At 38.6% G+C, this 15,603-nt stretch overlaps 1 protein-coding gene across 1 annotated transcript in view; it reads left to right on the plus strand.

The window, feature by feature from the left end:
* Positions 1 to 15,603, plus strand: part of LOC105625931 (transcriptional activator cubitus interruptus) — a 91,750-nt gene that overhangs the window by 42,008 nt on the left and 34,139 nt on the right. The gene's annotated exons all lie outside the window — the stretch shown is intronic.

Genomic DNA, 15,603 nt, shown 5'->3' on the forward strand with positions numbered 1-15,603 from the left:
CAAAACTGTTCTTTCCATATAGTTCGATAATAACTATTCTGGAAGAAAGCAATTTTTTAACTATGATTATCGAGAATTCATACTAGGATATTAAAAAAAATAAAAACGTTTATTTAAGTGAATGATTAATATTATGTAATCATCATTGCTGATGTTATTCCACATAATTTTGAAATAATTTTATTTTGAAGACATCTCTTGTCAAGTTTTTTTTTCTTCGCGTTTTTCATATCTGTTCTGCAACTAAAATATATTTTTTCTTTTTGTTTTAGGTGAGTATTCCCGTTTCACAAAACAGTTACTTATAATAGCGTTTGATGGTGAGTAGCATAATCGATTTTTGAAAGATAGTCATCTTCTGAAAAAAATTGTAAGACATCGAAGAGCTAAAAAGGCGGACAATACACCTATCAACTTTATATTCTACATGCGAAATGAAAATTTCATCAGCGATTCGGCTTTATATATTTGCGCACACCGGTTGGATTTAGACACGGGTGTATCTAGCACCACCTTCTCGCGTCGCCGTCGCTTTGATTCTCGTTTCTCCATGCACGTAATCACCATCGTGCGATCCCCCGTGTATCCCGACGATAATCCTTTATCGCTAAAGAGCCGGAGAATCGTAGGCAGATACGAATGCGATTTTCAAAACCTGTTATGGTCGTTCTGGAGCCTCCAAGGTGGTCTACAATTGCAGTAATAACTCAATTATCCTCTCTGGACTTCGTATCCGCCTATCTGCCTCTTTTACTCTCAAATCTTTCACTCTTCTCTCTCTCTCTCTTTCTCTCTCTCTCTCTCCCCTTCCTCCTCCCTCTCTTTCTTCACCCTCATCGTCATCGTTATCTCTTTCTCGCTCTTTTTCTCTTCCTTCTCGGTTTCCGCTCTCTCTTTTCCTCTTCTTTTGCGGTTTCTTATTCCTTTTGCCTCGATCTGATCCCCTCCTGAACTTCTCTGACGGCCACCCTCCTCTTATGGAGCATAATAAACCCTTCGATCCCATCACGATCTTTCCATCCACATATTATTAGGGCTTGCACACACGCCGGGAGTTCGGCCTCAGCTATCCCCACCGTCGTATGCGGATTAGAATTGTTGCTTCACGATTAGCTTGTAGATCGCGACAAGTCAAAGATCTTTATTTAGTCCTGTATTAACCGATACTAATTTACTTTATAAATTTTCTATGTTGAGGGAATTTTTTAAAAATTTAATATTAAATTAATTAGAAACAGTCTTGTCAGAGAGACATTCATTCTAAATTCTTCAAATGAATCACACTTTCTCATTTTTTTAATTACGTGAAATATACAAATCAAATTCCTCTTTAAAAGTTTTATCTCTATCTTTACATTACTCGTCGCTATGGCCTTGTTATGTCGACTAATCGCAAATTCTCAAAGCTCGAACGAATCTTCAGGCGACACAGGTGCATAAATCAGGACGATCACCAAGAATAAGAGAGACAGGATGGAAAGAAGAGCAGAGAGAAAGAAGCTTTTGGTGCGAGTTAAATCATTATCTATGGTGGCAGATTCGTGAATGTGATCCGTTTCGCCCCGATAAAACATATTTTCTCGCCTACTAGCAGGAGAAGAAATTGTGTAGATAGATGAAAAAAAAGAGAGAAAGAAAGAAAGAAAGGGTGACGAATGAAGAAAAAGGAAGACAGAATGCAATAGAATGAGTAGAAGAAGGAGAGACAGTACGGTACCGCGTGCCGGAGGCACCATGGGTTCGGTCCAGACTAGAGGGGTTAAGCCAAAGCCCCATCGATCATGGGATCCAGCCAGTCCACGATCCCATGACTCTGACCATAAAGCTCGGTAAGACCCGCGCCAAGGAGGAGTGCGAGCGAGAGCAAGAAAGATGGACAGAGAGAAAGGTAAAGAGAGAAAGAAAGAGAGGTAAAGAACGAACGAGTTGGACCCTGTAACCGTGAACTCTGCACGCCGCGGCTTTATGGCGTGCACGACGACGTAGAATTACCCCCATCGTAAGCAGGTATATACTTAAATCTCGCGCGCATGCATGTAAGTAAGTCGCGCACAAAATTACGCTGACGATCGAGGATCATTGGAAAATCTCGTCTCTCTAGGACGGTGGTGTGACGCGACTTATCCACGTGAGTGCTGACGCATCATTTGCCGTTTCGCAATAACCAGCACAAGCATTTACCTGCGCACGGAATACTCGTTCTAGATCCCTCGATGTAGTTTAAACGTGTGATAAATAAGTTTCTTGCTCGTTGACGAGACGATAAAATTATAAACAAGCGCCATATATCTGTCAAATTCTTTTTTCTCCATTTAGAAACAAGAAGACTATTCGTAATACATACCTGCTAAAGGTACATCCATGTTTTTGATTGCCACATTGCCTATTAGTCATTGATAAATGTAGGAACGTTTAAATTATTTAGCGTCCAATGTTGGAAGTGGATTGCGAGCGACGACACGTCGATGCGTTAAACGACGCGAGTCACGCAACGTGAAGTCGTACATCGTTTCGAGGTTACTAATGTAGTAGAAAGTATGAGACCGATTTAAAATCCAGAAGGATCAAAGCATATTCTGTGGCGAACAAATAGCAGCATTCCTTTTCAGATCATTTTCTTATCGTAATTTTTGCATCCCAAAATTCGTCGAAATAAAAAGTGCAGCAACCTTTCGGTTCTCTGCCAATTCTCCTCCTCGACGTTCGCCTTCTGTCATCATTGAAGATAGCTTACTCTCTTTCTTTCTTCCTTCCCTCCCCCTCTTCTTCCTCTCCTCAATTCGTATCTTCGCCTTCTGCTGCCTTCTTCCCTTTCTCTTCCTTTCTTGCCAAACCAATCTTCCATCCCTGGAGTAAGACATTGAGGCACCTGCTAGAGTCCAGCTCAATCAGGGAGTATAGCGTGTCGGCACCCAGGCAGAAGGCAGTAGTGGGAGAGCTTGTACGGCATAGCTGTAGAACTGTATCCGGACGGAGCAGGGGCCCTCGACCGACTGGGTGGTCCTACCGCTTCAGTTGTGTTCCGACGCGCTTCAAGCTAACACTACGAACACTATTTCTGATCCGCCGGTGTCTGTTATCCGGCGACCGGCCTATCGAAAAATAACCTCGCAAATTAAACCGGTATTCTCGCGGCGTCAGTAGCATCAATCGACGGAGCGATCGACCAACTGATCAATCGATCAATAACGATCATCAAAGATCTGTGATAATTTCGCTTTGTTTTGTGCCTTAACTCGATATTGTGCAAAAATACGTTCGTTGATAGAGGACGGACTAGTAAGAGATTAGTTAAGTGCAGGCTGTGGCTGAATAACTCACAACCTGTCATTGCAGAAACATATAGATATTCAGATTTTATTTGTTGTAATTGTGTTCAGAGACTTGCGTTCAAAATAGAAGTAGATATGCATACATGCTTTTGTGCTGATAATGATAGTCGAAGGACTTTAAATAACTAAGATAATAATAATTTAAACAATGTGATTATTAGTGATAAGCTTGGGTGTCTTCGATTTTCCTATATATCGAATAGATAGTGAGAAAGGCGCATAGCAAAGATATACTTATGAATAATGCAGATGAAATGTTAGTCAAAATTTGTGGAATCTGGAAAAGATAAATGATGGGAATAGTTCTTTCCTGTTCGAGCGGAACGAACCGATAGCAAGGTGCGAAGAGTGGAGGATGTATAAGAAACGATAACGACAAGGTGGCGCGGGGTGTAATCAAATGCAGGTTTATTTAGAACGGCTTTGATAAAGTGGTTAGTGCGAAAGCGTGGATCGGGCCAATCATACCTGATTGCCTGGACGTGAGTTGTGCGAACCGAGAAAGAGAGAGAGGAAAAGGGAAGGATCGAGAGAAACAGAAAGAGAAGGAAAGAAAGAAGGGGGAGGAAGAAAGAGAGAGAAGGGCTAGTCCGTCCACCACCGGCTCGTTGCGCACGTCGAGAATGAAGACATCTCGTGCCGGTGGATGTTACGTGCCACGTGATTCATAGTAGCGTTTCCTGTCCTCTTCATTTTAGGCAATCGCACCTGTTTTCATTAAAATCTCTGGCAAATAATCGAAATATGATTTCGTTAATAGAGTGTCTGCGATTTCAGGCAAAGGTGAGTACAAATTGAACAATCTGTTGTTTTTTTATTTTAATTTTCTATGCACTTGAGGAAGCGCAGGTAGCGACAAGAAATTTGATTAATCATAAAACAAGATATTAAATCGTGATTATTAATAATAAACAATTTCGATAAATTTCAAGGGAAATGTATTTGAAAAAAAAAATAGACTTATATGGTTGTTTCCTAGAAAAGTTTTCCCAGTCCCTACAATCTTCCTGGATGAAAAGGTTTTAATGTTTTGGTCCCTTCTAGCCCAGGTATCGACCGTAGCAACTATTCAGCATTTTTTCTTTTCTCAAGAGTTTCACTGACGTGTCCGAGCATGCCAGGTCCTAACGTCTAATTCCTAATTCCTATTCCTGAACGGTTACTTCACGAAGCTTTATGGTTAAAAGCCATATTTCGTCGCTTTTTTGAACTCGCAGTCCTCGTTTTCGAGCAAGAAATATCTTTATTATTGTCATGGAGATGACTGCGTTGTGAAGAGGAGAGTACCAAAGGGAATATGGCGTCGATGTCGGATCCAGTTCTTCATTATTAACGACACGTCCACGTCGCGCCGTATTTATGAACGAATACTGTTTGGAATATTTTACTGACATCGATAATAATTTATAGTGTTTCAAAATAATATATAGTATATAGACTCTTAGATATCCAATCAACAAATAAAGAAGAATCTACGAATTCCAAGTTTAAAAAATTAGTCTCAACAATACATAAACACAAACATTTTTGTTTTTTTAATTTTTAAATATCATTGAAAGTTTACGAAACAAAAAAGTATGGAATGGTTATAAACTTAACTGTAAAGACATGTACAAATACATATTATGAGCTATAAAATATTTTTAAAAATAAGACAAAACCTAAAGAAACAAATATAATAAAAAAATTAGAAATGATGTTGATTTTATTATGTTTATTTTCTTTCCAATGAAACGTGCTTTACGTGTTATAAGATTTTTCTGCTTTTTTTAATACTTTAACTGAATTTTTTTCTAATTATTTTGAATTTATCCTTTGGGAAGATTTTGTGATGATAAATGATATCCTATATTCTTTATATTTCACTTCCAACACAACTGAAAGACATCTGCTGGACAGGATCATTGTTGTCATTTCTATTTTACTTTTTCATTTAAATTTTATATTATCTAGTCATTATTTTTCTGTTGACCTTAAAATATCATACCATTTTCAACGACTCATATAATAAAACGTCTACCCAAGCTACGAATCATGCAAGATGACCGTGAGTTTCACGGATCCACGGCGCATCGCGAACGTTTCGTCCCGTAATGGAGGAACCACTGGTGGCAAGAGGCTATCGTACAGACGGACGGACACAACGCGGAGAACCAGTTCTCTCATTTCATTGCGTTCGTTGTCCGATAATGACGCATAGCATGGCGAGCTGCGTGCGGCATAACGCGCGTGTGAAAGCACCGCGACGCAACGCAACGCGCAAGAGCAAACACTACACGAAAGTGTTCCTCCGCACATCCTCCCACGTGAACCCTGAATATAAGATCGAGAGAGAATTATCCCGGCCTAAGAGATACCGCGGTCACTAATTTACGACAATCACGGGATTTTCACAGACGAGAGGGCAAGAAGATCGCGCGCCTAACGAGTGCCGCACAGCGTGTTCGAGAGCCAAGAGGCTCGTTACGCGATTATCGACATTTTTCGTAAAATCGAATTTATATTTGTGGCCTGACCAAAGAGTCGTTTATATATTTCATTTTCTTATTTCATTTACGTATAATAATCATATAACAGCTTAAAATATATATGAATTCTATATATAAAATAGAGAAATAGAGATGAATAAATATGAATACTAACGCAGAACAACTGTTAAAGTAAAAGAATATTTCATCATTATGTTCGGAATTTCATTGAGTTACATGTAGATAATAAATTGCCTTCCTGTTCAGTCTACAATTGCTTCGCCAATAAAACGATAGAATTCTCATTTATAATATGAATGATATCAAGTGCTTTGATCATTTTGATTTAATCGAATGCATAAAAAAATTCACAGATCGTCATCATTGAAATAAAATCAAGAGCACGAACGAGTTATTTGATACTAAGCTGATTAATCGACGGGATCTATCTTATGTATCATATATACATGCAGATGATATATTCGGTGTGCTCGCTAAGAAAATATAAAACTTTATTATAGCTATTTTTTTAATGCTGTTTAATCAAATCTTGAATCTTGAATCTGAAAACACAGATTAAATTTTCATTAACTCTGAAATAGTTATCTGATTTTTTTACATAAACAAAATCGCTTGAGATGTTTTATACTTCAATTAAAATCATTATTATTAACAATGTATTTTGTATCTATATTATTGATTCTTTTCCGATTTATTAGTATTGAAGAACATTGTAGATATACATTTAGTCACAATTTTTTCAAAAAAAGTAAGTATAAATTAAACAAATATTAAATGACATAAGCATTAAAGTAGCTCATTATAACATTTATTGGTGGGTTGTTGAAGTTGTATATTTAAAGGTTTATTAAAATAATTATAAAAAAATATATGTTAGACAACATCCATACAAAATGATATTTTACAACGATTTATATTTTTTCCCTCTGGGATATAAAAATACTCCAGGCGATTATTCTCGAGTTAATGAAAGAAATCATTTCAATTTTATTAAAAGAAATAAACTCCTTATATCAGACATTTCCTGGGACACCCGGTATAGGCACGCGCGCGCGTGTAAAGATGTAAGGATACTCTTAAGTAACTCGCGCGAGATATACGGCGATCGGCGGCTTGTGTTGCTCGAGTAATTAGCGAATGCTTCGTCTGGGTAGATGTTAATAGTTGCGTCTAATACGGCTATAAATCAGCGAGATAATGTTAACGGCTAAGAATTACGTTGCACGGCCGAAAATAAAGAAACGTATTGCGGCGAGGATAATCAGTAACCAAGATTCAACGTATCAACAAGATGCTCATCAATTTGCTTCATATGAACATACACAACATCAACTTTGCATTATACATGATTTTATCGATTTGTTCATAATGCACGGGGTATTATAAATTATATTCTTAGCGACAAACTTATTTCAATCGTGAAAAGCGTAGAACTATAAACTATGTAATAAACGGCGAGAATAAATTTGACACTACATCGATACGTTGCAAAGTAACGCGAAAGGAAATAAGACGAGACAGATCAGATAACTATGTAAAGCGATCGAAATTGCCAATAGGGACTATTGCATTAGATATGATATTGTGTGAAAACATAAGCGTTTCTCTATTGACTAGTGATCGTGAATTTGAAGATTTGACACATTTACGCACGTGATTCGTGCTGTATTGGAGTATCCACAATGACTTCATTCGCGCCAATCGTAACGTAATTCACAGTTGCAATTGCGCGGCGAGCAAAGCAAACGCCTCCGACCGCAGTTGTTGGCGGCCGAGCTTTCTATACATGTAGGTATCGCAGTCGCGGGAACTTCGATTGGACCAGAGACAAGAGAAAAAGGAAGATACAGCTACGTGATCAGATCCGATTCTTCTTGAAGGCCGTAACTCGCAACCGATCGATTCAATATAATTGAGCTTGAATACCAGCTATCTTCTGAAACCGTGATACTACCATATAATGATTGATAATGCGAGAGAACACTCTATAGCAGATTGTCTGCGAAATGTTATCGTTATAGTTTTTGTATTGCGAAGAACTGGCTTACTTATGTCGAGGCCAGCATGCGAGACGAGCCTCATCTTGGAGTTTAATCCAATTCGAAAACCTGCTACCTTACGGAGTGAACGGTACTGCTACGTAACGATTAATAATGATGAGATGAGACACGCGAAATATGAGGGATAAAGCGGGATCGTCGGCAACTTCCCAATTACTCCGGTCGTAAATTTTTGGATTATGAAGAAAGCGCATTGTAGAACGAAGATTTCCAGAAATATTATTCAAACGAAGTCAATTCGTTTCTTGATTGCCCAATATTATTCTCAAGATTAATGCCAACATCGAATATTTTCAAAGTAAAAGTAGACAGTTACACCGTTTCTCGTGAAGTGATAAAATTATACTTATCGAAGAAATTTGTGAGAGTTAATGTTAGGTGTTTTCAGAAGAGATGTATTGTTTTCAGGGCGACAAAGAGCACCGAGCCGATCCTGAAGAAGCGCGACGGGTTGTTTGCTCTCGCTCGGATTTTACTGGCTCCGACAGGCCAGGCCGGACAATTACTGGTTGTTAAACTCTGCGCCGGCGAGGCGATCACAAAAGTCAGCGGCCATGCCGGGACCACCGGCAGCTGTAACTGTGCTGCAGAATTGTAGTATCACTCGCGTTTTGTCGGCCACGCTTTTGTCTCTCGTTAACAAAATTATTAATAAAAAAAAGAAGATCGCAAAGACGTATGCAAAAATGCCAAGAGGAGGAAATATGTAGAGAGACGGCGATCCTCTTCGAAGCCTGCTGAATGTTTCGCCGTCAAATATTAACGAGGGTGGTCAGTCTGAGAAGACGGGCGTGTAGATCCCGCTGGCTAAGATTCTTGCATTTCACGTTGTGGCGTACGTTCATGAGCCGCGGAAAGAAACGATGAAGAAATTACGCATGGGATGTGCGATGCGGATCTCTTAATTCTGACGAGACAGGCGCGTATACGCCACCCTCCGCCTCCTCGGCTCGAGTCGTCCTCTACGAAGGGACGAAGCATGCTCATGTCCGACGGACAACCCGCAATTATCTTTACTAAACTAGAGATCTCTACGTGATTACAAGGTTACTCCGGTTATAGTTTCGCGGATCCCTCATCCTCCCAATTGAAAACATCTCCTGTAACTTGTAACTCTCTTTGAATATCAAGCATGATCGATCGAGCAAGGGGGGACAAGATACGCCATCCCTTGAATCTACCGCGATTTATCTTTATTGCTATATTTCTCTAGACAATTTATGATGTAGTGATGGATTCTAGATACACATTTAATCACTTCAAATGTATGACGAAAATTCTATACCATTTTGACTATCGTTTAAAATTAAAATATTACTCTTAAAATTTTTTCAAGTAGAATTTCATTCTAAAAATGTGTTTGGGGAAATATTATGAGTGCTATTTGTGTCATTCTATCTTCATCGTTCATTAAATATAAAATAAGGATAGACTGACACAAATAGCATTAATAGCGTTTCTTCAAACGCAGCAAAGAGTGAAAATTAATTAAGTCTTGAAACAAAGTGATTTAATTTTCAATCTTTAAATGAGATTTCATTCTTTAAAGTAAAATTCACTCTAAAAGTTTTAGAGTAGTGAAAGTTTTAAAAATTAAATGTTTAAAAATCTCGAAAATTAACTATTATTAAATTGGCACGATGTCATATAAGCCACATATCCTATTCATTTTTTTAATTCAAAATTTAAAAAAATTTCTAATTTCTAGTAATCTCTGGAGCAACACTCAAATCTTTATATATATCATTAAAATATTTGAAATTTTTTAAAGAAGAGTTTCATGCACAATTTGCAATAACTGATTTAACGTAATAGAAGCGATCAGTATCCAAACGTATGTTTTCAACATTCTATAGACTCAAATGCTTTACAAATGCAAATAGAGCCACAGAAATGGTGGAAAAAGTTCAACAAGGCGTTAAAAGATCAATATATTCCGGGTTTCTTTGTCTGTTTTTCTCTTTCTTTCGTTTCTTCAATGATTCGTCCTTAACAAAAAGAGAACGGCACGTGCGATAGCGAACATAACGTACTCTCCATTAAGCTGTATGCAAACATTCAAGCATTCGCGATCATGCTGTCCGCGATTTAATTTCGCAGCATTGCAGATCAGTCGACCGTAAATCTATTCGATTCGCGGGTATTGTTAAAAGTTCGCATATATATAGACGAACGACTTTTGATGAGTGGACAGAATGGATTCGACGACGCGTTCAAACTACCTGCGACATCTCGAACTCCTCGCCATTGTTTCTGCGCTCTTGTGAATAACGGCGCGAGCCGATCGCGGGTAAGACGGGGCGTGTGCCGTCATAAAGCTACTCCGCCTTGACGAGAGAAAGGGTTGATTGCTATCCAAAGTGGTCTTGAGCCATTAATGAGTGTCCCTACATCTAGAAAGCGAAGGGATCGGTTAACCTGCTCCCCGTTGATTGAATCAATTCAGTTAATATGGCAGGCAATCGAGAATGCATACGGTGTTTTAATCCTCTCGACTTCTTTATTCAGAAAGACTTGTTCAATGATGGATAAAAGAAGAGTTTTAGACATTGCATTATTAACACGTATGCTTAAATATACCTGAATCAATAATATTTTTGAGACTTTCAATGATATTTACTTCAAAGAAATTACACGTATCTTGATGCAGCGTTAAATGCTTTTAATTAATCTTTTATTCAAATTATTTGTTGTAATTTACATTTAGTGGCCATTTTAGTTTGCTTATATATCAAGAGATGATTAAATTATTTCTATTTCTATTAAATTTTATTCTTCTACTTCATTATTACCTAAGAGCTTATTGCATTACGTGTTTATGTCAATAAAAGGACAATTCAATTTGAATTGCTATTTATTTTTTTCCCAAAATTCAATAAAATAGTTAGGGTTACATATTGAATTAACATTTATAAAGACATTAATATTTATACACTAATTAACATTTATACACTATTTACAGGGATGTCATGTGAAAGTAACAGATTCATAACGGATTTAAATCCCGCATTTCATACATAATTTCGTAATTTGTACTGACTTAGCGAGAGTCAATTTTTTAGATCTAGCTCTTTGATCAGGTTCAAGCATATAGGAATTGATATGATCATCCTCCTATTATAACAACTAATACATTAATTATGCATTGCTTCGATTAATTTTAACAGAATCAGAAAGAGTAAGAAAGAAAGCCGATATATTGATTAAAGAGCAACTTCTAATAAAAAATTAATCATTAAATTTGATGGCGCTTCTCCTTTTTATATGGAAAATACGCACATTTCTGCTGTTTCTCTTTCACTTTAGTTTTATAAATTTCCATTCTCAACGGAAAGGGTTTGCCGAAGCGTAACTGAGTCGATGTGACAGGATCGGCGCGCTTTATGGCGCGACAATATCATTATTTTGTATGTACCATGCGAGCCACGCGAGGAAACTGAGAGTGCGTGCGAAAGCATTGTGGAGGAAAGAGAAGGAAGTAGAAAATCGAGTCGAGGTTCCACAATGAGCTGCGGGGGCCTCCTGTTTGTTTGCCAAACAATCAGCGGCACGATTTGGTTGCAGCGAAAACAACGAGCAATAATCGACCGTTCTTTCGTGCGGCCAAGTGGAAAGATGAGGGCACCTTGATGAGAACCCCTTTCGATCGAGCAGTCGTTTGGAGCCAATTGGTACCGATTGTTTTACAATATCACAAATCATCGATCTATGTGCTGACTAATTGGAAATACTTGTTCTGTTGCTATTGCAGAGAATATTAATACATGAGTATGAAGGAGGTATTTCAAGCCTGGTCAATGAGGCCGTTTATCGCTTAATCATCACCGGGAAACACGACGACTCCTAAACCACGTCGCACGTTTAACGCCAATAATCCTCATGCGTGCGCGTAACTCTATCTCTTCTCATCTCTTCATCTTCCTTGCTCTTTCGCTCCTGCCGACAATGCGCCAGTCTCTATAAATACATACGTACATACGCGCGCGAGCGAGCGTGAATACGTCGCGACTGTCGCCACGTGTGAAGCAGAGTTCCGAGGATCTCTTCGCCCCGTTCTCTCTTGCTCTCTCCAGACATTCATGAACTTGTCTCTGTTCGGCCTTCGCTTCTCTGGCTTTTGCTCCACGTTCTCTGTGCCCTTCTCGCGCGAGACTCGGGAGGAATATTCCCGGTCGACATTTTTCTCATAGGAATGCGGAGTCGTTACGTTCGCGAAGCGTTACGATCGAAACGCCCGAGATGTTCTGTACCGGTTCCACACATGCGTCCGGGAATATTCTTCCGTTGGGAATTCGAGATCGTCTCGCATCATTTCGCGAAGTTGGAGTCTCAAAGGTTCACTAATAAGGCTTAACATGCTGACAAGCCTCCCGGTTTATTCAGAACTGAAAGCAGGGGTGGATGATAAATTCATGTCTCGATGTAATGTCAAATTTAAAAAAAGAGAGTCTTCCTCCAATTAATTACAAAATAGAGAAACAAGAGTTGTGCCAGAAAAAGGGTGCGCTCTCTCCAAACGTGGGCGTACGTTCTATTAAAAATATTAGGAAGAAAAAACGAGGGAAAAAAATACTATCGAGACAGCAAGGTTAATTTTTTGTCGATGATCTCAGTGCTATAATAGACATCATGCGGTATCCTATTCGAGCTATCGATTCAGCAGGCCTTCCACGAAGGGCTACGACCGAAAAAGGTTCGGTAGCATGAATTAAAGACGGCTTCTGGGTAAGTAGGCGCTTAATACAATAGATTCCATTGCCAAGCTTCGTTATCGTCTTGATTTCTATCTTCCATCTATCTCTGTGATTCCACGCGCATTCATACCTCCTTGTTAAAGTATTTCTGCAATTACCGATCTACTTGAAATGTTAAGTCGTCAATATCTTGCAGCATATCATACCAATCTACTTGAAACGTTAAATCGTCAATATCTTGCAGTTCTCTCTGAAAAAACAGTTTTTGTAACATGTCGCGAAATTTTTGCAATCTTAGGCCTAGTTTTTGCGTCTTAGATAGACCTTGAAGAATGAGGATGAAAAGCTAATTGTTTCTATCTTGTTATAATTAACACAGTTAAGCTGTATAGCAACTGATCGGTCATACAGAGCTTCACATTTGATCGGATGCGATAGTTAATTCTTTAGCATCTGTGAACATCACAGACGCGTCATCCTGGTCCTTCTCAAAGACCCCTCGGGACGAATACTCGAGTACGAGGATACCCGAAGTAACACGAACGCAATCATGAAGACGAAAGCATACGCATGCGCACACCCGCGCTGGAGGACTCCGTCGTCGGAGCAGACATCTCTTTGTTACGGGGTCCAGTTCTTTCCTCGTCGTAGGAAAGGCTTCGAGTCAGATTCGAACTTAGACCGTTTTACTAACACTTGGGACATCTTCTAAACGACGAGATTTTTCTACCATTATTAAAAAAAAAATGCTAAGAACAAAAAATAAATTATTTTCTGGACTGGCTTGAATGTTTCCTCATTAAATATTCTTTCCCAGACTTCTTCTCGACTTTTTCTTTTATAATAAAAACAAAGATTCTCGCGAGCGTTTCATTAGTAAAGGATATGATAATTTTGCTCGTAATTCTAAATCTTCACAAAGATAACAGTGTTGATCGCGTGGAGATCGGATCGTAATCGTTGCTACCGGAACATGAACGCAGGAACGGCCGGTAGGTCGGACCGACAGGAACGTGTACGCTAGTTAGTTAGTCGCGCTCGTGTTAGTAGCCGCAGGTAGGCCCGTCTCCACGGATGCAGGATGTGCGCGGATATACGGAGAATATAGGGCTCAACCGAGGGAGATACATATTTGTTACGGGACGATGTCGCTCCTCGGCGCGGACGTGATTCGCCTTCGCGATTCGAATAAAGACCTCCGCATGGGTGACTTCGTTTCCAGAGTGAAGCTCGCCTGGAATCGCGAACATGCCTCCAATAGGAAGACGGCGATTGACGGTCGGTTTCGAATGCGTTCAGCATTCAATCTCTGTATCTTTTTTTTCTCTTTCCTCTTTTTTTTCTCGATCGCGTGTCTCGACTCGATAACTATCTCGATAACGTTCCACGGAATAGCGGTATGTTTTCACTAATTGCGTAATAAAAAACGCGACTTTCTCAATCCATCAAAATGTTAACACAGTTAGTAATACCGAATACATAGCTAATTTTGTGTAAAACTATATTTTTAAGGTTATTATCACTTTTTTATAAGCTGTTATATAGCTGTTACAATCAGCAATTATATACACGCACAGAAAGAACAATTTTGCTGAAGTATCTAAAAATTTAGTTAGATATAGATCTCAAAATAATTTTGTTGAATCATCAAAATAATTATGAGAATTTCAAGCATGATTAGCGATGCTGCAAAAAGTTTTAACATTGTAACAACTAATTTGAGCGCCCTATATCATTATTTTGATGGTCCAATAAAATAATTTTCAGATTTGTATTTTCAAACCCGTATTTAACTAAATTTCCGTGCGGAAAGAACAGTTTTGCTGAAGTACTTAAAAATTTAGCCAAATACAGATTTAAAAATAAGTTTGTAGGACTTAAAATAAAGATCGTAAGACAGACTTGCAACGCTGCATAACACATAAAATATGAGGCATAAGAAAATCAACCATTTAGAATTCTTCATTTTATATTTTGGTTAATTTTTTTATATCTGTGCTACAACTTTAATTATTAGGATATTCAAACATGATGAACAATGCTGCAAAAAATTTTAATGTTCTGCGACCAGCTTCAGGTCTTATAGGTATTCCTGCATAATTATGATCCAACAACATTATTAATTTTAGAATTATACCTAAATTTCTAGATATAATACTTTAGTCAAATATAATCCTTTCTATATATAGTATAGATCGTTCTTGCTTATATCATTGTCTACATATTGATATTGTTGTCAATCATTGGCATGATCAGCCTTCGTGATTGAAATAAAGTTGTTCAAAGAAAATTTCGTTTTTGGGATGGGCTTCGTTAGGAATGAGGAGTATAACTTCAACAACTACCAATCTTGTCGATTATCCAAGAGTCTCTTTAGATCCTTCTGTCAATCAGGATTTAATTGAAATTCTGGTAAAGGAGATACCACTGTCTGGCGCGCACGAACTTGAATGTCGACGTTCTGCGGTTCGACGTGTACTAATTAAACCTCGCATTGTGCGCTGCACGAACGAACTAATTAACGGTGAAAAAAGACATTGCGCGTGCCCGATGCATGCCTTGGATTTATTTATTCGCATCAAATGATTTAATTATAAGGTGCGGGTAGCGGGACCGCCGAACAAAATTCATCAGAGATTGCATCGGCGAGCGGATCGTAAGTTCTTGGTTAAGTGAAATCTGGGAATCCCTGACAGGAGGAGGGGAGATAACGGCGCCCCATCTTAAAATTTGCGCCACCGATCGCACATCGATCGCTACCCGTAAGGCGGTAATTACTCTGGAGGGAATTTCGTAATCTTCGCCACGCGCTTAATCGGTAATTAAAGCTTAAACACGCAGCCGTGTTCGCTGTGCCTCTGTCACGTCCCTTCTGTCTTTTGCCACCCCTGTCTCTCCGCGTTCCATTCTCTTTCTCTCTCTCTCTCTACNTNTATCNATNNTNCNATNTACTATATATACNTATNTATATATCTANNACTNTAACTNTNTAGTANATACTATAGTAATATGTATACGATNACGTTAC

The sequence above is a fragment of the Atta cephalotes genome (assembly GCF_000143395.1).
Source record: "Atta cephalotes unplaced genomic scaffold scaffold00004, whole genome shotgun sequence".
In the NCBI taxonomy this organism is placed as follows: domain Eukaryota; kingdom Metazoa; phylum Arthropoda; class Insecta; order Hymenoptera; family Formicidae; genus Atta; species Atta cephalotes.